General features: G+C 42.8%; 1 long non-coding RNA gene across 1 annotated transcript in view; it reads right to left on the reverse strand.

The window, feature by feature from the left end:
• LOC116944474 (uncharacterized) overlaps positions 1 to 27,173 on the reverse strand; it is a 119,124-nt gene that overhangs the window by 19,622 nt on the left and 72,329 nt on the right. Inside the window, exon 2 of the long non-coding RNA XR_004403106.2 lies at positions 2,306 to 2,379. This is a non-coding gene — a long non-coding RNA (uncharacterized LOC116944474). The remainder of the gene's footprint in view (positions 1 to 2,305; positions 2,380 to 27,173) is intronic.

A 27,173-nucleotide genomic window follows, 5' to 3' on the forward strand; every position in this document is an offset into this window, starting at 1 on the left:
GACCCGACTTGAAATCGCTCTATCTCTGCAACCACGAACCGCCCATGAAAGGGCGGGGCATAGAGAGGGCGGGGCATAGAGTTTCAAATGATTACCGCTAGATGCCTCTCCCAGCGCACAAACAGCCCCTAGCCTCAGTCATTGGCAAGACGGTGAACCCCGCAACACAAGGGGCGTTTTGCCTTCTGCAGTGCAGCAACACTGAATCCGTAATTGCGGTGCAGCGTGCGTTTCAACGGCGTTTTAGCATCGATCCGCCAATGTCAAAGAGCATTCGTCGTTGGTAGCTGCAATTTGAGGAAACAGGCTGCAGTTTATGTAAGGGGAAGAGCACAGGGCGACCACGCACCTCAGAGGAAAACATGAGAAGAGAGGCGTTTGGGACGAATTCAACTATCCTCTGGATGTTGTCCGTACAGCAGGTGGAGGTCACATAGAGCATTTTTTTAAAATGGTTAATAAAATTTGATAGCTCATTATACCGTTTGTAACTTTTTGTGTAATTGTAACATGTTTCATCGTGAAATATACTGCTTTGAAATTGGGTCCATCTCTTTGAAACACCCTTTATATTGGCAACGACGAGCCATCATTTATTCTTATAATCATTATCATCATCATGGGCCATGATCAATCCATTGCTGGATGAAGGCCTCTCCAAGCCACAGCCAACCGGTCACGATCCTGCGATGGAACAATCTATTTTTCAGCACCGGCTGCACGTGAACTTATTTTCATCGCTCCATCTCCTCGGCAGATGCCCTCTCAGATATCGTTAAATGCCTTGGCTGCCACACCATCATTATTATAATTCTTGACGATCGTCCATCAACCCCCTCCTGCCCCAGCCACACTTTGGTTTCTCGCGAGGTTTGGACGATGTCGTGACGCACACCGGCGTACGATCTCTAATCCACGTGTTTTCCCTCTCTCCGTTTCAACCTTGCCTGGCTCAAATTCCTGGGATTTTCCAGGGTTACTCTTTTAATCATACGGTTTTTTTTTAAATAAGTGGCTAAATCCCACATTTGTGTGTGTGTGTGGGTGGGTAGTTGAGTAGGAATGCACACGGGAAACATGTTAAATTATGATCAAGTTTAAAAAAAAAAACAGGTGTGACTTTAACATGAAAGTTGCACTGAAGCTTTTGAATATAACAAAAAAATAAAATGACGTGTCAATTAGCAGTAATTGTGCATAGCGGCATCTTTGTCGTTGCTTTTGCTCTAACGCCTCTGCCATACCCACACCAATCTCTGGCAAGTTGGGAAACGTTGGGCACATCGCTTTTGTCGTTGTTTTCTCCCAACGCATTCTCGTGGTGTTGAGTGATTCCCCCACAAAGCCAAGGCACAAAGCACACGAAAACAATGAGAAACTAGATGTACGTGTGTACGTCCGTTGAACTTCTTTCGCACCGCACGTTGCCGACCGTGCTGATCGGAGGTGCGGGGAAGGACATCACACTAACACACACAAAACAAATATTATAATTACGAATTAAAAATGCCAAAAAAACGATACGGCGAACTATATTTGCCTGCCAAATATCTTTCAGAATTATTACGTGATGTACAACAACAAAAAAACATCACAACACGTTTGTCCATGACACCGTGGGCTTACAAACTATATAACAGGTGACGGTTTGGGCAATGGCTCTTCTTTATCTATGTGCTTTGAAGAAGACCCGTTGCCAGAAACGTTGCCTATTATTTTTCACGAAAAAATTAAAGCCACGAGCTAGTTGATTATTTTTTCTCTCCGCCTGATGAAGACTGCTTGTGTTGCGATCGAAACGTCTAGGATCTTTTGCTTTTATTATTTTCTTTTTACTTGTAACTTTATTTTACAATTTTTATCGTGATTTTTCGCCTTTATTATTTTCAATTTATTATTTCGATTTGTATTATTTGTATTTTTATTTTATTATTATTGGTTTTTTTTAAATCTACGTGTCTTTACCGAAAGAACCGAGAATATAGTTGATGATTGTGTTGAGCTGCTTTGTTAACTGTGCTTATGCATCACTGCCAACGCACCAGCAGCAGCATCGCCAAATAATCTGTTTCATTAAAATGCGAGGCAAGGATTTTAATTTTGGCTTCGCTTGTTTGTGCTTAAAGTTCATCCACCGTCGGTGTAGATTGCAAACGAATTTCTCGTGAACTCCCTTTTGTGTTTATTTTGTTGTCCCCCCTCCCCCTCCCCACCGCACCTCCGATTAGCACGGTTGCCTACTCACAGCGCGAAATAAATTCGACGTACATACACACGTATATTTGCCCTGCAGTCAGACTCTTACCTGGTGGAGAGATGGACTTGTCAGTGAGGGAGGCAAATCTACTCCTCAGCTGTCGTTGAAACCGCTGTTACCAACTGGGGGGGGACAATAAAAAAAACAACACCAAATAATGGGAATAATAAATGTGGAACACGTAGTCTTGCAAACATATCATTCGAAATTACAATTCATGATAATTTTAGCTTCTTCCACTGTAAAGCTTCTTTTATTGACATAAACCAAAAAAATGTGCAGTAATGGCATCAGTCGCACGGATACAGTCGCATTTAATGATTATACATATATGCATACGGACTAAAAATAATGATACAGCAATTTCAGCGCATCTAATACACTCATTAATAATACAAGAACTCGCAGAAATCCTTCGGGAAGCTATGCATTTCTGAATGAGCTATTGTGCAGAAAATAACAAAGCCGGTTGATAACTGCTGCAGCTTTACTCATCCCCCCCAAATTCTTTTTTTTCCAATTTATTACGATTCTTTTCTTGCGCATGGCAATATGTTCAGAATTTAAATGCCAATGTCGAGGTCTGCTGGCCACGAGAGGGCTTCGGGAAAGTTCGTTCTCTTAAATGGCATTAATGATTATGTCCGGAAATTGAACTTTACGTGTGACCAGGCGAGATGTCAACTCCATCGCCTGGTGTACAGGAGGTCGTGGGTTCGGTCCCGACCCTGACGCCTGCTGCTGTATATTTGGAGTTTGCGTGTTCTCCCCGTGGTCGCGTGGATTTTTCTCCATTTCCACCGGGTTTTTTCCCCTCCATATTTAGAATAGTGCTTTTAGAGGATTTGGCAGATACAATTTTCCACGCGACAATAAGCCACTTTGCTCAGCTATCACTTGTGGCCAGATCGCTTCTGAAATAGAGCTATATCGCCGAGTGGCTCTTACCTGGTAAAATAGGAAATAGTTGAAACAGTTACTCTATGGAAGAAGAAAACATCCCTGCACATTTCATGGGAGTCAATGGAACGGAATAAGATATATCTGAATTTCGATTTAAAGCTCCAGCGCTGTCCTACCAGACAGTCTCGTTCCTTCACCTGATGAAGGCCGCTTGTGTTGTGGCCGAAACGTCGTGAGAATATTATTGTGTTATTTTATTTTATCAATTTATTATTTTATTCTCATTCTACGTGACTTTACCGAAAGAACCAAAGAAGAAGATATATCTGCATTGTTTAACTGCAATTACAAAATCGACCAACCCCACCACCACCCCCCCCCCCCCAATCACCAAAATGCACGGCCGTACAAATTGCTTCATTTCTCATTGCGAATGTAATCAGCGCCAAAACATTGCGATGTGTGCGTGCCACGATGAAACTCCGTTCGGTCTGCTGTGGCCGTTACCCCTCTGTGGGGCAGGGGGGGTGGGGGGGCGGGGAAAGTGAAAGAGGAAGAACGGAAGGCGTCCTCAATATTGTTGACGCAACACCTGCGGCGGTGTTCCGATACCCGCTGGCCCGCTGGCCGGAGTTGTCCGCAACGTCGCATCGCGGCACAAATGTTTCCATCGGACGTATGTCACGTTGTGATGACGGGCGCGCAGTGCATCGCGGGTATTCACGACACCGCAGTGAACCGGGTGCCAGCCGATGCCTAACGGCACCTCCAGTTAACACCGTTGGCTACGTGCGGAGCGGAATAAGTTCAGTGTACAACACGAGTACGCACGTCACGTGAGGAAATTACCGATTTCACCACAAATTCGGGCACGCGAAGTTCAGGCGAGATTGGGAAGGGGCCCTGTGGAGCGTGGCCGGCCTTCTGGAAGCCAAGGTTATACGTGCTGGAGAAACTCAATGTACAGCCGAGCATATGCACGGGGCATATTTGTGTTTATTTGTTGTGATAGCTTCTTTTTGTTGTTTGTTTGCGCTTTTTGTTTGGGTGCTATTTCTTTAAAAAAAAAATTGGTAAGAGTAGTTGGGGTTTTCATTTGCGTGGCTCATTTAGTGGCTCTAAAATGAAATGTGGTCCTCATATATAATTAATAGCCCAGCGCTTTGGTATGCTATGAGCACGAACGATGCTAGATAAAATGAAAGTATACTGTCTTTGTCATGTAATAGACGTTAGACTCCAGCATAAACGAAAGAGTATAGACACTGTCTAATCTACAACGTGCTTCGGCATTGCGCGTGCAGTGAATGAAACATAAACAACGTTGACAACGACACAATGTGACATTTTCGCCTTCGTGTTACAAGGGATGCATTTTTTAATCGCACCGATATATTATTATTATTATCGCTGGACAAAGCAATGCATTCGAATAAACGACTGAACCCCAAAATACAAACCTGCTTACGTGCTCGCACTTAGTGATCGGGCAACCTTGAGTCCCACGGGGGAATGGTCGCGCCCTGCCAGAGCTGCTCGATTTCGTTTCATGTATATGTGCCTTCCCCACCCCCACCCCCCATCGCTGTTTCAAACTCGATTTCCCTGACAGAGAGGGCACTTTGATCGCCCGCGTGCGTGCTTGAGATGGTGCGTATGCGAGCGGTGACGAGTAGGTGCAATTGTCGCGTGAAAAAAGTGTTTTTGTAATTCATAGACATACATTAACCCCCCCCCCCCACCTCTGGCCTTCGTACCTGATTGGCTCACAAGTGACGACGTCACATTTACCCCTCCCCCCCCCCACGTCTATTTAAGAACGAACCAGGAGGAGGATTTCTCCACAACTCTGACTGTCGCCTGATGATTCTGGTTGTTGTTGTAATTACTGGCGAAACGTCGCGGCACTCGAATTGTCAATGTTGTGGTGGGTTTACTCTGCAACGCACCGGGTGTGTGCTGAACCAGTAACGAATTGGCGCGTTTTGTTCACGTGACAAACCTTACTAATTGGCTGTATCGGGTGGCGGCGGATTTAACAATACGTTTATATTACTATGGATGTATTGTTGCTTCGCCACGTGGCTTTTAAATCGCAGTTTCAACCCCAATTTCCCTGACAGAGATGGCACTTTGACCGCCAGCGTGCGTGCGATGTTTTTACAGCGATGCGTTTCAGCTCAGGAGGCAAGCGAGGACGACGAATGAATGAAATTGTGGCGTGAACGATGCGCACCGAGGTGTTTTTTTTATTATTATTACACGCTTTCATTTAACTCACAAATCCTGTAACTAAATTTAAACCCACTTCCCAATGTGGCATCGACTGCAAACTTGGTATACTTATGTCATACTGATGACAATACCATATTCTATCATAAAACAATAAAATAAAAATATTTGTAAACGTTCTTTTTTATATGTTATGTTTCGGCTTGGGCCTAATTGTCCACGGTCAACTGACGTTTGGCTGTAATTGCCCACGGTCTTCTTACGTTGTGGCAAGCTTCGGGGCCACTTCCTGGAGTCGTGGAGTTCTGCCATTACTAGTACATTTCATAAAAGCGTGTTTAAAAAAAGTTTTTTTTAAATATTTCTTATTTTGCTGCAGCGTGCCGGTGGTGTGTTGTCGGCGAGCGATCCGCACAACATTTAACAAAACTCGCGCGGTCCGACACCCCAGAGATACAGTGAGGGAACAAAGTATTTGATCCCCTGCTGATTTTCTCCGTTTGCCCACTGACAAAGAAATTATCAGTCTATAATTTTAATGGTAGGTTTATTGAACAGTGAGAGACAGAATAACAACAACAAAATCCAGAAAAATGCATGTCAAAAATGTTAAAGGTTCGAGTTGCCAAACGTCAGCCTCGAAACCTTAATGACTTGGAGAAGATCTGCAAAGAGGAGTGGGACAAAATCCCACCTGAGATGTGTGCAGACCTGGTGGCCAACTACAAGAAACGTCTGACCTCTGTGATTGCCAACAAGGGTTTTGCCACCAAGTACTAAGTCATGTTTTGCAGAGGGGTCAAATACTTTTTTCCCTCATTAAAATGCAAATCAATTTATAACATTTTTGACATGCGTTTTTCTGGATTTTTTTGTTGTTATTCTGTCTCTCACTGTTCAAATAAACCTACCATTAAAAGTATAGACTGATCATTTCTTTGTCAGTGGGAAAACGTACAAAATCAGCAGGGGATCAAATGCTCTTTTCCCTCACTGTACACTCAAAGCACTCTCAGTAAAGATATTCAAATAAACTACCGTTGGGGCCTTTGCCAAGCCTTCAAAGCATTGCGCATAAACACCTCGCCACTCGGCTCAGATAGCCGTGGTCATCATTTAATGCGCATTGTTTCATTCCACACATCGAAAGTTTTAGTAATGACGGAAATGCAAACGCCCTTTTATTTGTATATCGTTCAAAGGAAGCAGAACAAATGCCAATATTTATACTGTGTAGGAACCTCCTGGTTACACCAGCCCACAGGGGATTATTGTGTCCGTCCGTCCGTCGTACATCCAAAAATGGAAGGGGTGGGGCTGGGTGGGGGGTGGGAGGGTGGGGAGGGGCTGGGTGTGGAGGGAGGGGCTGGGTGGGGAGGGAGGGGCTGGGTGGGGAGGGTGGGGAGGGTGGGGCTGGGTGGGGGGTGGGGCTGGGTGGGGAGGGGCTGGTCACCCCGTGGTGCCCTTATAAAACTCAACGTTTACCTACTCACGCCGGCTTGTGCCTGCCTTCACAGTCGGGCATATTTGCGGAATACACCACGTGGTGCCGCCTTTGGCCCTGGCCATTGACCGAGCAACCCAACGTTCCTACCAGCTCCCTCCGCAGGAATGTGTTCCGTGTGTTGGTGGGTGGTGGTGACTCTGCACGTTCCCTAATGGGAGAACTGCGTTATAGCTGAAACGCGTTGCGTGAACACCACGCGTTGAGCGGAGGACTTGCCGTGTATGCTGACGTCACGCAGTCGGCGTTGCAGCGCTGTGGTGCTTCTTATATTGTGTGTGGGTCTGTCTGTGTGTGTGTCCAGTAGTGGGGAGTGGTGGTGTAGCAGTTAGCGCGCTGCGCTATGAACCCGGCGAGCCGAGTTCGATTCCCACTCACGGCCAACACCCAGTGACGATTATCTTGAACCGGTCGTGGGCCTCCCCTAGGTCGACTCAGCCTCAAATGAGTACCTGGTGCGGTGTGTAAATAGCGCCACTGGGGAGACAAAGGCGGTCGGGCGTGGCGCTGGCCACCCACCCCCTCGTGTACCGTTCCGGCCTTTATAGGTGCTCGCTAACAGCAATTGCCCCCTACAGTCTGTAAAGGCTATACGGGGGATCTTTGTCTTTACCCTTTTAACTGGCACAAAAACTGACACCTTTATTCAAGGCATCATGTTTGCAATGACCACAACACAAGCAGTCAAAATGCAAACAAAAAAGAAGACAACTCTGATAATAATATGCAATGTCCTTGAATTTGATTGGTCCACACCCGAGACAGCTTTTCTTAGAGCCTAGTCTCCATTGGTGTTGGACCAGAAGACGCCAAAAGGCGTACTGCTTGTGTTGTGGAAATTCCACGTTTCTTTGGCAGGTCCCAGTCTAGTCATTGCAGAGCCACTCTCCCACCCAACGCCGCTCATTTGACAGATGCATCGAGCTTTGTAGCACGCGTGACATTTGAAAGAAAAACGCGACGACTTTGGTACGAACGTAGAATCCACAATGATTCAAAGTCCATATCTAACTAGAAAAATGGAACTTTGCGTTAATTTAATTAAAGCATTTTTCTCTCTCTCAAGATAAACATTTGCATTCTTCCGTATAAGCAATTATCCCAAGGCTTTTGCCAAGGTCTTGCCGAATAGCATACAAGGACAGCAGGCACGCAAGGCGACCTATTTAAAATTCAAGCTACATCAAAGTAATCGCCATAAAAATATATAAAAAAGACGTAGTACATTTACAAATTTGCACTGTTTAAAAATGTATGCGTACTTACATTTACACGGGTTATTTGACTTATTGTACGATTCCTGTTCGTGTGCGTGAAGCAGAGTGATGATCTCAACAAATCTGCTGCTTTTGAGCGGTGGCTGGAATATGAAAAACAAGCAGTAGACATCTTCACCACTAGATGGTATCAGCATACGTGAGAAAGGAAGGGAAACAAAGTTGGAATATTAATACTCTTTGGTTCTATTCGGTAAAGTCACGTAGGTAAAACAAATCAAAATAAATTGAAATAAAATAACATAAACAATTAAAACACGACGTTTCGGAGGCAAAGCAAGCTTCCGTCTTCAGGTGGGACCAGTCACAGCAAAATCGCTGCACCAAGTGGTGAGGTTCTGGGAACCTCGAGCTTAAATACAGGTTGAGGGGGAAGGGGGGGTGTGGGAGGGGCCATGTAGGGGACTTTAGTGGAGTGTGGAGCTGAATTAATCCGTCTTTTGCTGTGTATTATTTCAATTTATTTTAATTTGTTTTACCTACGTGACTTTACCGAATAGAACCAAAGAGTATGAATCCTTGCAGTCACGAAAGCTTCAAATCTAGAATTGGAATATTAACTCTGTTACCTGTAACAACAACAAAAACAGACAATAATAGAGTACAGCGTATTTGAGAACAAGAAAAGTACACTTTGGACCGGCTCGTGTAAAAAGTAATATTATTTTTTTAATCTTCAAACTGAAACGCGCCAGATATTAACACAGCTTGCTTTCTATCTGTCTATCAATCAGAAATTAATAATTTTCACTATTTGGCCGTAGAATTCAAATAAACAGACATGCTAGCATTTATCACGTGGGCTTTCGCGACGGTATATTGTGATTCGGACAGGGGCGGAGCCACAGGGGGGGCTGGGGGGGGGTCAGCTCCCGCTGAAATTTCGGGAAAGTCGGAAATCGGGATAACCGGATATCCGGCTGCTGCAAAATTCTGCAGGCTGCCACCTTGTACTGCCCTGCAGGCTGCCACCTCGTGTGCTGCCCTGCAGGCTACCACCTTGTGTGCTGCCCTGCAGGCTACCACCTTGTGTGCTGCCCTGCAGGCTGCCACCTTGTGCTGCCCTGCAGGCTACCACCTTGTGTGCTGCCCTGCAGGCTACCACCTTGTGTGCTGCCCTGCAGGCTGTCACCTTGTGTGCTGCCCTGCAGGCTGCCACCTTGTGTGCTGCCCTGCAGGCTGTCCCCTTGTGTGCTGCCCTGCAGGCTGCCACCTTGTGTGCTGTGCTGCCCTGCAGGCTGTCCCCTTGTGCTGTCACCTTGTGTGCTGCCCTGCAGCCTGCCACCTTGTGCTGCCCTGCAGGCTGCCACCTCGTGCTGCCCTGCAGGCTGCCACCTTGTGTGCTGCCCTGCAGGCTGCCACCTTGTGTGCTGCCCTGCAGGCTGCTTGAGCGGCAGCTTTTCGAACTTATTGAACTTATTAGCCACATCAGCGGCTCCGACCCATTAATAAACTCCGCGTTAAAATCCAATAAAATGTGTTTCATACATTTGTGGCGCCAATTGGAAAACATACACTGGATATCTGAGAATATTGAAGTCAGCCCCCCCAAAGTCAAAATCCTGGCTCCGCCCCTGGATTCGGAAATCGATTATTCGTTGTTGTTCCTGAGTCGCGTAAATAAATTGTGTGTCGTACACCCTCCCCCAACCGACAAACTTCCCTAAATTTTACCGCTTCAGCCGTGCCAATATATTACCACTTCAGCAGTAATAAATGAGCACGTTTGTTTCAGGGGAAGACTTTATCGACGTGATCCGACCCAATAATATATATTTTATCAATTACGAGCCACGAGCATTCTGACATTCGTCCTGTTCCTGGTCTTCTCAATCTGAGTAGCTGCCCGGTGATAAGGATCAATCTCCTACACCACAGAGGCACTACACTTCAGATGTTAATATCAGATGTTAATATCTAACACACACGTGAGAAGTTAATATCTAACATACACGTCAGATGTTAATATCTAACATACACGTCAGATGTTAATATCTAACATACACGTCAGTTGTTGATATCTAACATACACGTCAGATGTTAATATCTAACACACATCTCAGAAGTTCATATCTAACACACGTCAGATGTTGATATCTAACACACGTCAGAAGTTAATATCTAACATACACGTCAGAAGTTAATATCTAACACACATGTCAGAAGTTAATATCTAACATACACGTCAGAAGTTAATATCTAACACACAAGTCAGATGTTAATATCTAACATACACGTCAGATGTTAATATCTAACTTACACGTCAGATGTTACTATCTAACACACAAGTCAGATGTTAACATCTAACACACAAGTCAGATGTTAATATCTAACTTACACGTCAGATGTTAACATCTAACACACAAGTCAGATGTTAATATCTAACACACACGTCAGATGTTAACATCTAACTTACACGTCAGATGTTAACATCTAACACACACGTCAGATGTTAATATCTAACACACAAGTCAGATGTTAATATCTAACTTACACGTCAGATGTTAACATCTAACTTACACGTCAGATGTTAACATCTAATACACACGTCAGATGTTAACATCTAACATACACGTCAGATGTTAACATCTAACACACAAGTCAGATGTTAACATCTAACACACACGTCATATGTCAATATCTAACACATAAGTCAGATGTTAATATCTAACACACAAGTCAGATGTTAATATCTAACACACAAGTCAGATGTTAACATCTAACACACAAGTCAGATGTTAATATCTACCACACAAGTCAGATGTTAATATCTAACACACAAGTCAGATGTTAATATCTAACACACAAGTCAGATGTTAATATCTAGCACACAAGTCAGATGTTAATATCTAACACACAAGTCAGATGTTAATATCTAACACACAAGTCAGATGTTAATATCTAACACACAAGTCAGATGTTAATATCTAACGCACAAGTCAGATGTTAACATCTAACACATAAGTCAGATGTTAATATCTAACACACACGTCAGATGTTGATATCTAACATACACGTCAGATGTTAATATCTGACATACACGTCAGATGTTAATATCTAACTTACACGTCAGAAGTTAATATCTAACACACACGTCAGATGTTAATATCTAACATACACGTCAGATGTTAATATCTCACACACACGTCAGAAGTTAATATCTAACATACACGTCAGATGTTAATATCTCACACACACGTCAGAAGTTAATATCTAACATACACGTCAGATGTTAATATCTAACACACACGTCAGATGTTAATATCTAACATACAAGTCAGATGTTAATATCTAACATACACGTCAGATGTTAATATCGCACACACACGTCAGAAGTTAATATCTAACACACGCGTCAGATGTTGATATCTAACATACACGTCAGATGTTAATATCTAACACACATGTCAGATGATAATATCTAACTTACACGTCAGATGTTAATATCTAACATACACGTCATATGTTAATATCTAACTTACACGTCATATGTTAATATCTAACACACACGTCAGATGTTAATATCTAACATACACGTCAGATGTTAACATCTAACTTACACGTCAGAAGTTAATATCTAACACACACGTCAGATGTTAATATCTAACTTACACGTCATTTGTTAACATCTAACACACACGTCATATGTTAATATCTAACACACAAGTCAGATGTTAACATCTAACACACACGTCAGATGTTAACATCTAACTTACACGTCATATGTTAATATCTAACACACAAGTCAGATGTTAATATCTAACACACACGTCAGATGTTAATATCTAACTTACACGTCATTTGTTAACATCTAACACACACGTCATATGTCAATATCTAACACATAAGTCAGATGTTAATATCTAACACACAAGTCAGATGTTAATATCTAACACACAAAGTCAGATGTTAAAATCTAACACACAAGTCAGATGTTAATATCTAACACACAAGTGAGATGTTAATATCTAACACACAAGTCAGATGTTAATATCTAACACACAAGTCAGATGTTAATATCTAACACACAAGTTAGATGTTAATATCTAACACACAAGTCAGATGTTAATATCTAACACACAAGTCAGATGTTAATATCTAACACACAAGTCAGATGTTAATATCTAACACACAAGTCAGATGTTAATATCTAACATACAAGTCAGATGTTAATATCTAACAAACAAGTCAGATGTTAATATCTAACACACAAGTCAGATGTTAATATCTAACACACAAGTCAGATGTTAATTTCTAACACACAAGTCAGATGTTAATATCTAACACACAAGTCAGATGTTAATATCTAACACACAAGTGAGATGTTAATATCTAACACACAAGTCAGATGTTAATATCTAACACACAAGTCAGATGTTAATATCTATCGCACAAGTCAGATGTTAATATCTAACGCACAAGTCAGATGTTAATATCTAACGCACAAGTCAGATGTTAATATCTAACACACAAGTCAGATGTTAATATCTAACACACAAGTCAGATGTTAATATCTAACACACAAGTCAGATGTTAATATCTAACACACAAGTCAGATGTTAATATCTAACACACAAGTCAGATGTTAATATCTAACACACAAGTCAGATGTTAATATCTAACACACAAGTCAGATGTTAATATCTAACACACAAGTCAGATGTTAATATCTAACACACAAGTCAGATGTTAATATCTAACACACAAGTCAGATGTTAATATCTAACACAAAAGTCAGATGTTAATATCTAACACACAAGTCAGATGTTAATATCTAACACACAAGTCAGATGTTAATATCTAACACACAAGTCAGATGTTAATATCTAACACACAAGTCAGATGTTAATATCTAACACACAAGTCAGATGTTAATATCTAACACAAGTCAGATGTTAACATCTAACACACAAATCAGATGTTAATATCTAACACACAAGTCAGATGTTAATATCTAACACACAAGTCAGATGTTAACATCTAACACACAAGTCAGATGTTAATATCTAACACACACGTCAGATGTTAATATCTGATCCGTTCGCCAATAGTTGCCACTCAATTTTCACGTCGCTGCAACTTTGCGACGATGAGTTCACGGGAAAAGAAAATTTAATTCGCTTTACGTGTAACCTCCGTTGGCAAAAAAACAACAACCAACAATCGCTTAAATTTCACTTGTTTAGATGCACACACAGGATTCTTTCACGGCTACCACGATTATGGCCTTCAAATAACGGATAGTGAAGCAGCACGCTTGTGGCAGAACAGAAAAAAAGACTAATTTTAAACTGCTGTCTTATTAGGGAGGATTTGAACATTCCAAATATCGTAATCTGCTTTAAACTTTACAGACAGCAATTAAAACAAACACTTCCTCTTAACGTGTCATGTAGGCATTTGGACAACGGCAAGATTGATAACGCGGTATTCCCACCACCGAGGCTCTGAGTATGTGCACTTGTGTAAGTGGTTCTAATGAGCTTTTCTCAATGTGGTAATTATCCTGTCAGCCACCACCTAATTGTCTCTAGCCGTAATGCGCAGCCCAACGGATTTGTCAAATGAATTTAGGGGCCGTCCATAAATGACGTCACGGGATTTTGGACAATTTTTGACCGCCCACCCCACCCTCGTCACACGGCGTCACAAAAAGCCAGACCACCCCCCCCTCAAATATGACGTCACAAAGCTCTGCCCTCCCCCCCCCCCAAATCCATATTTCCATTTTGAAAATAAAACATGCTTCAAATCTCGATTTAAAGCTTTCGTGACTGCAAAGATTCATCTTCTTTGGCTATTTCGGTAAAGTCACCACGTAGAATGAGAATAAAATAATAAAATAATGAAATTCTCACGACGTTTCGGTCACAACACAAGTGGCCTTCAGGTGAAAGGAACAAACCTGTCGGGACGACAGAGCGTCCTTTCACCTGAAGAAGGCCACTTGTGTTGTGGCCGAAACTTCGCGAGAATTTTATTGTTTTATTTTATTATTTTATTCTCATTCTACGTGACTTTACCAAAAGAACCAAAGAAGATGCTTTAAATCGCTTTAAACTGTTGCCATTGTAGTGCGTATTTAACGTGGCGCTGCACTCTGATGTTGTAGGAGAAAACATTTATTCAAAAGTTTATTTGATTAAGTAGAATGTGTTGTCTATATTTATTTAAAGTTGCGTATCTTGATGTGACGTCACATTTCTCAACCCCCCCCCCCCTCGTCACAAATGTCTGATCCCCCCCCCCTAGGTGCGTGACGTCATTTATGGATGGCCCCTTATGAAACGAAAAACGTCGGTTACCATCCAGCCCGATGTTCGTGCCAAATATGCGAGGTGCAGGAAGAGTTTCAGAGGACGTTTCGGCCACAACACAAGCGGCCTTCATCAGGTGAAAGGGGGCGAGACTGTCTGGTAGGACAGCGCTGGAGTGAAAGAGCCACGTTCAGATACGGCCTTTAAGCTTCAAATTTGAGGCCGTATCTGAACGTGGCTCTTTCACTCCAACGCTGTCCTACCAGACAGTCTCGCCCCCCTTCACCTGATGAAGGCCGCTTGTGTTGTGGCCGAAACGTCGTGAGAATATTATTGTGTTATTTTATTTTATCAATTTATTATTTTATTATCATTCTACGTGACTTTACCGAAAGAACCAAAGAAGATGAATCATTGCAGTCACGAAAACTTTAAATCGAAATTTAGTTTCAGAGGAATTGGCGTTGGGGGCCGTCCATAAATGACGTCACGCACCTAGGGAGGGGGGAGGGTCAAAATTCGTCCAAAATCGCGTGACATCATTTATGGACGGCCCCTTCCGCGCGAGCGGGGCTTTCGCGAGTAAAACAGCGAAACGCGACATCAAACGGAGCATCAGATGTAAGACGGCCGTGTTCTAAAAACGGCTGAGACGGCGTTTCACGTCTCCCTGCAGTGATCACGCAATTGCCTCGGATTAACATTTGAAGCCGAAAAACCTTTGTCGGGTCTGAAGCGAGCGAATGGGATACTGTTTTGATGAATTGTTGCAGATCAATTTATTTTTCAGACCTCTTTACGTCGAGACATCGTTGTCGCGGCATCCGCACTAGGAGTTGGTGGCAGCTTTGGGAGGCTTTCATCCAGCAGTGGATTGATCATGGCTGATGATCATTATGATGAGGTCAACCATGATGTAACTCTTTAAGTCTTTAACCTCCCCGTCACCTCCCATTGCTCCGCTCTCCTTCAACAACTTCACCGGCATCCGATCTTTCATCGCCCTCTATTGAAATTGCTCACCACCACATTACCGATCTTATCTAATTTCCTCCTATGTCCCATCACGCCCGCTCCGGTCACAAGCTACTTATCTTCTTGCTGTCCCTGCTCCACCCTACGCCCAACCTCGATTTCGCTACTTCTCTCTGCTACACCCCCCCCCCCTTACACTGGAACAAACTCCCTCTCCACATCCGACTCTTCCCGCTCGCTTTCCTCTCTTTCGCTCTGCCCTCACGTCGTCCTATCTTTCTTTAACTCCACTCGCCTTCCCCCCTTCCTCTTTCGCCACCCCTGACAGCCAGTGCCGGATTCCCCGAGTAGCAAAAGTACCTACACATGTTGCTACGGGCCCTTGCGCTAGAATTGCTTTCAAGCTATCAATGCCGGTTCACTAATTCTACACGTGCTCTATTACTATAGCACTGTACCGCCTTCAATTTTTACGAACGACTGGGTGTATAAGGTTAGCGATTTGTCGCATTGTCTGGCACATCCCGGGCCAGACGATGCGAGCGAGCAGCCAACTCGCGCGTGCAACGCAGCACCAGGGGACTCCGATTGCCACAACGTTAAGATCGCAGACTCGCAAGGTTGCAGCAGCACATTGGCCAACGCAAGTCGTACGCCAGGGTAAGATCCCAGTCGGGTTCAGTCGCAATTCGGGTGTCTGTGGTTGTTGTTGTTGTTGCAACAATCTCGCAACGATCTATTTCGTTTGCAAAGTTCATACGGCAGCGTAGAAAGTGTAGCCGCGAAGTTGGTTCTGTGCCACGTAAAAATAGCAATACGGTTAATTCCGATGATGTTGCATTCCCCAGTTGCCGTATTATGTTTGTTGAATGCTCCAAGTGTCCACGCTGCTGTAATTCACATGTTACTTGCAAATTCCGATTTTAGGCATTTTGTATTTCCGAAGCGTTTACACTTTCTGACAGCACTTGCATGTGTGTGTTGTCCTCGCCATTTTGCACCGACGTATCGATTTTTTTACGAATATTTATCTTTGTATTGGGGCCGTCCATAAATGACGTCACGCGATTTTGGACGATTTTTGACCCCCCCCCCCTCGTCACACGGTGTCACAAAAAGTCAGACCCCCCTTAAATATGACGTCACAAAGCTCTGCCCCCCCCCCACAACTATATTTCCATTTTGAAAATAAAACATGCTTCAAATCGCTTTAAACTATTGTCATTGTAGTGCGTATTTAATGTGGCGCTGCACTCAGATGTTGTGGGAGAAAACATGTATTAGAAAGTCTATTTAATTAAGTAGAACGTGTTGTCTATATTTGTTTAAATTTTGATGTGACGTCAAATTTATCAAACCCCCTCCCCCCCTCGTCACACATCGTCACAAATTCTAGATTTGAAGCTTTCGTGACTGCAATGATCCATACTCTTTGGTTCTATTCGGTAAAGTCACGTAGATAAAAAAAATAAAACAACAAAAATCACGATGTTTCGGCCACGTCGTGAGTTCAATACAGTACACAAAATTCGTGATCTGATCCCATCCGTGAAGGATGTCATTCCTGACTTACAGTACCCCGGGGTTTACAAATTGAGTTGTACCTGCGCTGATTGCTTTATCGGGGAGACGAAGCGACGTGTCTCTGACCGAATTCGCGAGCACAAATCAGATTTGAAACACGGCAGAACGAATTCTTCTGCCGTAGCTGATCACTGTTACAACGCTGTGGGTGATCACGATATAGTGTTCTCCGATACCAAGGTTCTTTGCAAACCCACGGGTTTTATCAGAGATTTGTTTGGAAAGATGTTCTAAATCGAACCAAACATTAAACTCATTTTTCAATGGTACAGTTTATTTCTCAAATAGTGGTACCCCAAACTTTCGCAGCTTCTTAAAATCCCCTTTTCACACCACCAGCATGTGGACGCTGCCGTGCCCCCTCGCCAGCCTGCACAGGTCGACCCCCTCCCTACCTTTCATCATGCTAAGTCCGCCTATTAAAATGCAATTTTTTATGTTAATTCCTTTGTCAAGGCACCTTGATTACTCTCACACAGCTTAAAGGTCGCGGTCTGAGCTTGGCTGTGTTCCACTCCAGCGCTGTCCTCGAGACAGCCTGGTCCCTTCACCTGACGAAGGCCGCTTGTGTTGTGGCGAAACGTCGTGATTTTTGTGGTTTTATTTTTTACCTACGTGACTTTACCGAATAGAACCAAAGAGTATCGTCACAAATGTCTGACACCCCCCCCCTTCCCCCCCCAGGTGCGTGACGTCATTTATGGACGGCCCCCATTGCAAGTTTATGTAAAGCGCATTGAGGCGGTCTATTTTCGCGAATGAAGATTTCCCGATTGACCGCTTGATGATGCGCTCGTGCTCTTTGATTCTTTCGGTTATTGTCACGTAGGTAGAAAAATAAAATAAAATACAAGATAATATATCACGACGTTTCGATCGCAACGCAAGCGGTCGTCCTCAGGCGGGAAATAATAATCCAGCAATGGAACTGCTGAACCTGGAAGAAACACAGCGAAAGCGCTGTTCAAATCAAGATTGATGTACTCGTGCTTTTGTCAACTATTAATTTGTGACGCTATGGTGGGGGGGGGGGGGGGGCGGTGCCAATACCCTCCGGTGCAAATTCCACTCTTGAATGTCCCTCGTGGGTCTCAGGTTGCTTCGCACAGGCCCTCCTGCATGCACGTCGGCGGTTGTAGTGAAGGTCGGTCGTTCGTTCATTCGCGAAGGACCATTGCCTCCAGACGCGTGACCTCTTGCGACAAGCATTCGCATCGACTGCCCTCGGCCGTCGTGACACCGGCATCTCGAGAGGTTTGTCGACCACCAGCTGAAGTGCGCAATTTGCTGGAGCAAATTTGTCCAAATAAAGATCGGCAATTTTCGTTTGTTTGTTTTATATTTCACCACCTTCGATTTGCGCCAGGATTTCTGGCACGTGGGCGTACACGACCGATATTCCGATTGATAATTATAGATATATATTTTTCGGGGGGGGGGGGTCGGATCGCGTAAGTTAAACGTGTGTCGTACACACCTCTTCACCCAACCCAGCCTATTAATAAAGAGTTCACGTGAGCAAGCATGGATGTACATATATGTTGAGCTTCTTTCGCACTCTCCATCGCCGGCCGTGCTAATCGGAGGTGCGGGGGAAGGACAAACAAACTAAACACAAAAAGCAGTTCCAAAGAAATTCGTTCGTCAATCATCTGCCAGGGGTCGGCAACCTATGGCTCGCCAGCCAGATGCGGCTCTTTTGATGACTGCACCTGGCTCGCAAATAAATCTTAGCTGACATTTCTTAACATGATAAATCTTAACATGATAAGAGCCACATCTGGCTCGCGAGCCATAGGTTGCCGACCCCTGATTCTAGACGATGATTTAAAAGTGCACAGCTCCAGTGGCTTGCTCATATCGAAAGGAAGAGCGTTCCAGACGGCCACAGAAGCGCGCGTGAAAGCGCGCGACGCCGGTGACCGTCTTTGTTCGATGGCTTAGCCAAAAGCCGCTGCTGCTACTGCTGCTGCTACTGCTGCTGCGAGGATGACCGGAGTTCATGTGAAGGTTTACGCTCCTTGACGAGATCAGCGAGCTGCGGCCTCTTCGAAGAAGGAAGCCGAGCGGAGGAGTTGCCAGGATCTCATCTGGGCGTCAAATTTCTCCACTTTGGAACCAAACACAACCTATATCGCTCTGGTACCCTTTTACCAGTATCGAGAGATTTAATGATTTAAAAAAAGGCTTTACTTTTTCTGGCATAAATACAGGAGGTGTTAGGATGTCCAAACACCAAATAAGACACGAATTACAAAGCATCAATATCTGCATTAACTACACATACCTGTGGTAACAACACCGCAAACTAAATTGCGTTCATAATGTGTGCACGGTCCTTGCCGCTGATTGGCCTGCCCCAGAGACAACCTTCTCGTTGAGGCACTGTTCCACTTGTGCTAGGCTAGAGGCCGCCAAAAGACGGGCGGGACAAGGACAATGTCAACACCAAAGCAGTGATAGCTCACGTTCAGCAGTTGTAGGGTACCATAGCTATATTATATTTACTCCAGAAAGGATAAAGCGTTTTTTATCATTCAGCAACCTATATCGTTTCGAAGATAACTTTGTCGGCAAATCAGGAAGTGATGGTTGTGGAAAGTTAATTGATGTTCTAGATGGTTTAAACAGCATAACTCATTTGGTAACCAACGTATTAAATTCTGACACACTTGGCATTCTAAACGACTACACGGACAGCAAATATGCTTCTTCTCTTGCCAAATAAAGTCTCAAAACTAAACTTAAAGCTTTCCTTATTGCAGGCATTCATATTCTTTGAGTCTTTCGGTAAAGTCATGTAGATAGGTTCACAGAATATAACAAAAAAACGACGACTTTCGATCACAACACAAGCGATCGTCATCAGAAGCTGTCTCCCTCTTTTTTCTTCTAATGACGACCGCTTGTGTTGTGATCGAAATGTCGTAATTTTTTGTTATTTTCTTTGAACCTATCTACGTGGCTTTACCGAAAGAACCAAAGAATATTCATATTTTACCAGGTAAGGCTCAACAAAGTGGCTTATCATGTGGACATTTATAGCAGCCAAATCCTCCAAACGCATGTTGGAGGTAAAAACCGGAGGACCCGGAGGAAAATCCACGTGAACACGGGGAGAGAGAGAGATACGTGAACTCCAAATATTCAGCAGCAGGGTGGGAATAGAAGCCACGACATCCTGCATACCAGGCGAGGTAGTTAACATCTCACCACCGCGGCACCCTTAGATAAACGTAGGAGCTGGAGGGCCAGAAATCTAAATATGGACATGTCCACATGCGGCTCTGGAGCCGGCTTTGGAGCCGCATGTGGCGGCTCTTTAAGGAGTGCAGTGCGGCTTTGAAATATTGAGTTTTTTTTTTAATACCGAATTATAAACAGTGCCTCTTCTTGTTATTTTGGTTGCCCACCCTCTGGAAGTCCAGTTTGCCATGGAAGTTCAATTTACCATGGGAGTCCAGTTTACCATGGGAGTCCAGTTTGCCATGGAAGTCAAATTTACCATGGGTGTCCAGTTTACCATGGGAGACCGGTTTACCATGGAAGTCCAGTTTACCATGGGCAGGAGTCGGCAACCTAGGGCTCTTTAAGAACTGCTGCATCGTGACGTTATTTGTTAAGCACCACATGCATTTTGTCCATGGAAATAATTACTAATATTGAGGGGTTTTTGACCTAATTCTATTTTTTTATATTTTTGTTATTCTGGTTGCCTACCCCTGGCCATGTCAAAGACATTGGAGCATTCGCTTGGGGTGAAAAGTTGGAAGGAAAAAAAATGCCAAATATGTAGGTTTTAAAAAAAATGGTTGTGAAGTTTGCAATAATCATGTAGAAATGAAATCGATAAATTTTCTGAGATTGACTGAAGCGTAGCGAACCATACACTAAAACGTACACATCAACAGTCACGAGCCTGCTTAATGATGAGCGTTGCCATTATTTTCGCCCCGTTTCCACGGCAACCAGAATTTATGCGTAAATATGCGGTTGTATAAAATGACAATATACAGAGAGAATGTCTCGTGAAATATAATACAATGTATGCGGCGGCACTAATTCCGGTGTCAGGAATCCAAATATCACAATGTCAAAGGAATTATTGCCTTTCAGAGTAAAAGGGTGCACAAAAAAACCGTTAAATATTTCACAGCGACAATGAAAAAAAATGTTAATGTCAACTTACCATTTTTTACCCGACATATATATAACAATTTCGTGTCTAATGAAAACTTCAATGTCTTATGGTCATATTTTGGTTTCTGGCTCCCAAATCAGTACAGTTAAATACTTTACTTGCCATATCAGTTGCCATGAAAACATTGGTTGCCACTATTCTTTGGTTCTTTCGGTGAAGTCACGTAGATATGAAAAAATAATAAATAATAAAATAATAAAGTGAGCGTACTGGCAGTCTACAATGTAGACTGTAGCCTGGTTCTTAAGTTGGTAAGCGTATTGACAGTTTATAATGTAGACTGTAGCAATGGTTATTAAACCTCTTCCACAAGGACAGGCGTAGAGTGGATGCCTGGATGGCGTCAGTCTCAAATTTTTCCATGAAAATATTTTCTACATCCGGAGATAAGGGAGAACCCATTGGGGTGCCTTCAGTTTGTTTGTAGAATGTTCCATTCCAGGTGCAGTATGTATTGGTGAGGCAGTTTCTCACCAGGGTCGGTACATCAGCATTCAATCCTTGTTGGACCAAATATTCAATGATTGCAATGGTATCGGGCACAGGGACTTTGGTGAACAAAGAAACTACATGGAAACTGACGAGCATATCACCTGAGGACAGTGAGATGTCTTTAATTGACGATACCAGGTGAGCTGAGTTTAGTACAGAAGAGGTGGTCTTACCAGTGAATGGCTGCAAGGTCTCAGACAGATATCGGGCCAGTTTGTAGGTGGGTGAGCCAATGGTGGAGGCGATGGGACGAAGGGGTGTACCTTCGTTATGGATTTTTGGTAAGCCGTACAATCTGGGTGGCTTAGCGGCAGACGGTTTTAAGGACATCCGTTTGGTCTGTTCAATTAATTAAGCTGAATCAGTGATGATACTGTTCGTTTTTGTAACGAGGCTGTTGGTGGGATCTCTTAAAATTTTTGTGTAGCTACCGTCATTAAGTAGGTCCTGAATTTTGTTATTGTACACGGTTCTGTCCATGATGACCGTGGCATTGCCCTTGTCGGCTGAGAGGATGACGATATCATCCCTCTTTTTCAATTGAGATAACTCAAAGCGCTCATCCTTACTGATGTTGCTGACTGGTATCTTAGCGCTTTTGAGGGTTGCAGCTATTTCAGATCTTGTCACGTCTGCAGCGATGTGTCCCAAACCCTTAAGAACTACATCGACCTGGGAAATAATGTCATCCACTGGTATGTGTTTGGGGGTGACTGCGAAGTTCAATCCTTTAGCCAAAACCGACTTTTGACCATCGAAAATTAGGCTATTACTCGGATTAATGACAACCTTGTCAACCTTGTCAACGTCTAACTTTTTAACGTGTGGATCTGGTTTCTTCTTGGAAAGGAGGTTGAACTTTGAAATCAGGTTATCTTTACATTTAGCTGACATTGTAGCGGCTGATGAAGCAGTCATGTTATCTACATGTTCCAGCTTGTTACCATGGAAACTAGGCTGTTTGAACCCATCCGGAACGTTAATAAAATAAAATTCCACAACCCATCATATCCCATCATGGGACCTCCTTTGCCAGTACCAAAATATGAGAATAGGTTTTTCACCTGTTTTTCTGGCAACAAAACAGAGGACGTCCTCTGGCCTAACACGGTTTGAGACGAGGCACAAAAGAAAGCTGTCTCTGGTGTGAACTAATCACTTTCAAAGACAATGCATATATTATCAGAGTACGTTTTTTGTTTGCATTCTGACCACAAGTATTGTGGTTAATGCAGACATGATTCCTGGTAAAAGGTTTCAGTTTGGCCTTTTAACATCTTATCACCTGTTTTGTTGCCAGAAAAAAAATGGGAAAACCTATTCTCATCACAATTGGACAATTTATTCAGATTTGGCCACAGGACTAAGGTCAGCCACGTGATGGCCATGAACACCATTGCCCATGAAGATGTCACCTGGAACGCTTTGACATCGACTGCATTGCTTTACTCGATTCCCCTTGGTACGAGACCACCCGCATCTCCCCCCCCCCCCACCTCCTTACGCGCGGAATAATAAATGGCAATCGTTTTAATTCTCCCAATAAACATTTGACCCTTCGCCCCTTGTACTTGGGCGGCTTCTCGCGGCGAAGCCATTCGACTGAGCGGACAGCTTTTGCCGCCAGGGAGGGGGGTCGTATCGTTAGCGCCGTCTCGTACGTTCGCTAAGTTTGTGACAAATTAACACATTCTTGGCTTGTATGGCACCATCCATTATTAGCCACTCGCTTCAAACCTCTCAAGGTTCTCGTGAGCAACGGCCCTGAGGTGACCTCGCCGGCTTGCGGTACGCGATAACCTAACTCTGCGCTTCTCTTTGTTTTTTTTTAACGATGCTGTGTTTTGCTTTGGTGCAATGTCGTTGTTGGTGATGGCGCATTTATATTTTATGTAAAAAAAAATGTTGTAAGAGATTAAAATTTCGTCTTTCTTCGGAAACGGTGTGTTTCACCACTGGCACTTTTATGCCTAATCTTTTGAGTAGCTCAAAATTAATAAAAAAATATATACATTTTACATGGAAATTATGATTTCTTACGGTTTTTATTTATTAATTTGTTTGATTAATGTATTTTTCTCTGATGTGTTATGCCTGTCACGGAAGCGATGTGTTTTTATTGATGACACCCGACTTATTGATGAAACCCGACTTTTAGCTCACCGGCTACTTCAAAATAAACTGTACTGAACTCAACAAACTATTTTTTTATTTGACCAGGTAAGGGGGCACTGAGCTTCATTAGTAGCTCTTTTTAAGAAATGACCTGGCTATCACAAATGATAGCTCAACGAAGTGGCTCATCATCACGTGGAGATTTATAGCTACCAAAAACTCTAAACGCGTGACGTTGATTCTAAATATGGAGGGAAAAGACGCGCATGCCAGTGGAAAACACTCTATCCCATACAGATGCAACAGATGGGAGGAGATCAGTCCACACTTTACCTGTAGATGAGTCCACACTTTTACTGGAGATTAGTCCACACTTTAACTGTAGATTAGTCCACACTTTAACTGTAGATAAGTCCACACTTTAACTGTAGATAAGTCCACACATTAACTGTAGATTAGTCCACACTTTAACTGGAGATTAGTCCACTCTTTAACTGTAGATTAGTCCACACTTTAACTGTAGATTAGTCCACACTTTAACTGTAGATGAGTCCACTCTTTAACTGTAGATTAGTCCACACTTTAACTGCAGATTAGTCCACACTTTGACTGTAGATTAGTCCACACTTTAACTGTAGATTAGTCCACACTAACTGGAGATCAGTCCACACTTTGACTGGAGATTAGTCCGCACTTTGACTGTAGATTAGGCCACACTCTGACTGTAGATTAGTCCACACTTTGACTGTAGATTAGTCCACACTTTGACTGTAGATTAGTCCACACTTTAACTGGAGATGAGTCCACACTTTAACTGGAGATTAGTCCACACTTTAACTGGAGATTAGTCCACACTTTGACTGGAGATTAGTCCACTTTTTAACTGTAGATTAGTCCACACTTTAACTGTAGATTAGACAACACTTTAACTGTGGATTAGTCCACACTTTAACTGGAGATTAGTCCACACTTTGACTGTAGATTAGTCCACACTTTAAATGTAGATGAGTCCACACTTTAACTGGAGATCAGTCCACACTTTGAATGTAGATTAGTCCACACTTTGACTGTAGATTAGTCCACACTTTGACTATAGATTAGTCCACACTTTAACTGGAGATGAGTCCACACTTTGACTGTAGATTAGTCCACACTTTGACTTGAGATGAGTCCACACTTTAACTGGAGAATAGTCCACACTTTGACTGGAGATGAGTCCACACTTTAACTGTAGATTAGTCCACACTTTTACTGGAGATGAGTCCACACTTTAAATTGAGATTAGCCCACACTTTAACTGTAGATTAGTCCACACTTTAACTGTAGATTAGTCCACACTTTAACTGTAGATTAGTCCATACTTTAACTGTAGATTAGTCCACACTTTAACTGTAGATTAGTCCACACTTTGACTGGAGATTAGTCAACACTTTTACTGGAGATTAGTCCACATTTTAACTGTAGATTAGTCCACACTTTAACTGTAGATTAATCCTCATTTTAACTGTAGATTAGTCCACACTATAACTGTAGATGAGTCCACACTTTAACTGTAGATTAGTCCACACTTTGACTGGAGATAAGTCCACACTTTAACTGGAGATTAGTCCACACTTTGACTGTAGATTAGTCCACACTTTGACTTGAGATGAGTCCACTCTTTAACTGTAGATTAGTCCACACTTTGACTGGAGATGAGTCCACACTTTAACTGGAGAATAGTCCACACTTTGACTGGAGATGAGTCCACACTTTAACTGTAGATTAGTCCACACTTTTAATTTGATTTAAAGCTTTCGTGACTGCAGTAATTCACACTTTAACTGGAGATTAGTCCACACTTTGACTGGAGATTAGTCAACACTTTTACTGGAGATTAGTCCACATTTTAACTGTAGATTAGCCCACACTTTAACTGGAGATCAGTCCACACTTTAACTGTAGATTAGTCCACACTTTAACTGTAGATTAGTCCACACTTTGACTGGAGATGAGTCCACACTTTAACTGGAGATTAGTCCACACTTTAACTGTAGGTTAGTCCACACTTTAACTATAGATTAGTCAACACTTTAACTGTAGATTAGTCCACACTTTAACTGTAGATTAGTCCACACTTTGACTGGAGATTAGTCCACACTTTAACTGGAGATTAGTCCACAATTTAACTGTATATTAGTCCACACTTTGACTGTGGATTAGGCCACACTTTGACTGGAGATGAGTCCACACTTTAACTGGAGATGAGTCCACACTTTGACTGCAGATTAGTCCACACTTTGACTGGAGATGAGTCCACACTTTAACTGTAGATTAGTCCACACTTTAACTGTAGATTAGTTCACACTTTAACTGGAGATTAGTCCACACTTTAACTTGAGATTAGCCCACACTTTAACTGTAGATTAGTCCACACTTTAACTGTAGATTAGTCCACACTTTGACTGGAGATTAGTCCACACTTTAACTGGAGATTAGTCCACACTTTAACTGTAGATTAGTCCACACATTGACTGTGGACTAGTCCACACTTTGACTGGAGATTAGTCCACACTTTGACTGCAGATTAGTCCACATTTTGACTGGAGATGAGTCCACACTTTAATTGTAGATTAGTCCACACTTTGACTGGAGATTAGTCAACACTTTTACTGGAGATTAGTCCACACTTTAACTGGAGATTAGTCCACACTTTGACTGCAGATTAGTCCACACTTTAACTGGAGATTAGTCCACACTTTGACTGGAGAATAGTCAACACTTTTACTGGAGATTAGTCCACATTTTAACTGTAGATTAGTCCACACTTTAACTGTAGATTAATCCACACTTTAACTGTAGATCAGTCCACACTATAACTGTAGATTAGTCCACACTTTGACTGGAGATAATTCCACACTTTAACTGGAGATTAGTCCACACTTTGACTGTAGATTAGTCCACACTTTGACTTGAGATTAGTCCACACTTTAACTGGAGATGAGTCCACACTTTTACTGTAGATTAGTCCACACTTTAACTGGAGATTAGTCCACACTTTGACTTGAGATGAGTCCACACTTTGACTGGAGATTAGTCCACACTTTAACTGGAGATCAGTCCACACTTTAACTGTAGATTAGTCTACACTATAACTGTACATTAGTCCACACTTTAACTGGAGATTAGTCCACACTTTGACTGTAGATTAGTCCACACTTTAACTGGAGATGAGTCCACACTTTAACTGGAGATTAGTCCACACTTTAACTGGAGATTAGTCCACACTTTGACTGGAGATTAGTCCACTCTTTAACTGTAGATTAGTCCACACTTTAACTGTAGATTAGACAACACTTTAACTGTGGATTAGTCCACACTTTAACTGGAGATTAGT

The sequence above is a fragment of the Petromyzon marinus genome, chromosome 21 (genome assembly GCF_048934315.1).
Source record: "Petromyzon marinus isolate PM22_M1 ecotype Great Lakes invasive population chromosome 21, UKy_Petmar_22M1.pri1.0, whole genome shotgun sequence".
NCBI classification, from domain to species: Eukaryota; Metazoa; Chordata; class Hyperoartia; order Petromyzontiformes; family Petromyzontidae; genus Petromyzon; species Petromyzon marinus.